Genomic DNA, 823 nt, shown 5'->3' on the forward strand with positions numbered 1-823 from the left:
GAATGTAATTTTTGAGTAAAATTGATATTTTATACTTATCCTGACTCATGCTCTTTTGCTTGTCTCCTTCCTCTTAAGTAACATAGTGGAACACTTGTATCTCCCTAATTGAAGTTCCCTTCAATGTAAAAATCACTAATTAGTACACCACGAAGTTACCTCCCTTCCACAAGCTGAACGAGGGCCACCTCTACCCATGTGCCTCACTCTCTCCTCATATACTGAGCCCAACATTTGAATTTACAGGGAAATCCAAAGTGTTATTTGGGGAGGATGGGAGGGTTGACTCATGAGTCAGGATAAGTATAAAATATCAATTTTACTCAAAAATTACATATTTTTCCTTATCCTGACTCATGCTCTTTTGCTTGTAGAATCCAACAGAGCCGGAGGTGGGAATATATAATACTTTGGATTTTAATAATTAGTGATTTGAACTGTGATGATTGTAATAACCCCATGGGAACTTCATAAAGGCATTGAACTGATGAATTCCTGCTGCCAGCTTATCAGCTGCCATATAGAGGTTATTACAATGTACTTATTATGATAAGTATATATAATATTAATACAATGCTTAAGACTAATAGACTTAAGCTTGTTAATATGCTAGTATAAACTCCTTAGAGTTTGTTAGCTAAAATACTTTAAGATATAAACATAGCACTAAGCTTAAAATATGATTAATTTTAAGCTAATTATATAATAACAAACCCTTTAGGGTTTGTTAGTTAAAATATTTATATGATATAGACAGTGCTGAGCTTAAGATATGAATAAGCTTAGCTATATATATAACAGCAAACTTTGTAGAGTTTGTTAG

The sequence above is a fragment of the Haliotis rubra genome, unplaced genomic scaffold, assembly GCF_003918875.1.
Source record: "Haliotis rubra isolate DU_JTF1 unplaced genomic scaffold, ASM391887v1 Scf19, whole genome shotgun sequence".
NCBI classification, from domain to species: domain Eukaryota; kingdom Metazoa; phylum Mollusca; class Gastropoda; order Lepetellida; family Haliotidae; genus Haliotis; species Haliotis rubra.